Source organism: Sinocyclocheilus grahami, unplaced genomic scaffold, assembly GCF_001515645.1.
Source record: "Sinocyclocheilus grahami isolate Dianchi unplaced genomic scaffold, SAMN03320097.WGS_v1.1 scaffold60.1, whole genome shotgun sequence".
Taxonomy (NCBI): Eukaryota; Metazoa; Chordata; class Actinopteri; order Cypriniformes; family Cyprinidae; genus Sinocyclocheilus; species Sinocyclocheilus grahami.
The window spans coordinates 417,491-418,340 of record NW_015505239.1 but is presented as its reverse complement, the minus strand read 5'-3'; the positions used below and the strand labels follow the sequence as shown (position 1 = coordinate 418,340).

General features: G+C 28.1%; 1 protein-coding gene across 1 annotated transcript in view; it reads right to left on the bottom strand.

Moving 5' to 3' along the window:
* The window catches only part of LOC107584488 (sodium- and chloride-dependent GABA transporter 2-like), a 2,158-nt gene that overhangs the window by 473 nt on the left and 835 nt on the right, over positions 1-850 (bottom strand). The window lies entirely within an intron of this gene.

Here is an 850-nt window from a genome sequence, read left to right as displayed (position 1 = left end):
ACAGATCTTCCTCCAGCACGTAATTCCACCCTGACTGGTGAACTGACCGAGTGAGGTCTCCAAAAAGAAAAGTGGAATCCCACAGGTGAAGAGAAACAGCACATACGGCACAAAAAATGCCCCTATATGACAGAATGATTAACACGTAGCAAACTTATACATATCAAAATACAATATGCAATATACAAAAAACAATATACACACCAAAACACTGTGAAATTTTTATTTAGTCAGTATTAGCTCACCCCATAAAGAAAATAAAAGGGTCTAAAAATAAGAAATGATCCAAAACAGGGGATTCACAAATTACTGTTTCAATTCAAAGTAATTTATATGACAAAATGACAACGTGTTAAACAAAAATACCATATTATACCACATCAACCAATTCTAAAGCATGTATATGTAAGTATAATATGACTCTCAACAATGATCATTTTAATAATTCATTTTTTTTAATAATTCATTTTTTATTTAATTTTACAATGTAAGCACAACAACAATGCATATACATACACTACTGTTCAAAGGTTTGGGGTCACTATGTTTTTTTTTATTTGATCAAAAAATACAGTAAAAACGGTAATATTGTACAAATATTAAAATAATAATTTATATATCTTTAAAATGTAATCTATTCAAAGTTATTTCTCCAGTCTTCAGGGTCAATAATAATATTTTAATATGCTGATTTGGCGCTTAAGAAACATTTATTATTATCTATGTTGAAAACAGCTGTCTAATATTTTTGCAGAAACCGTGAGATTATATATATATATATACAGTATATATATATATATGTACATGTGTGTGTGTGTGTGTGTAGTTTAATATCAGTTATACAAGATTA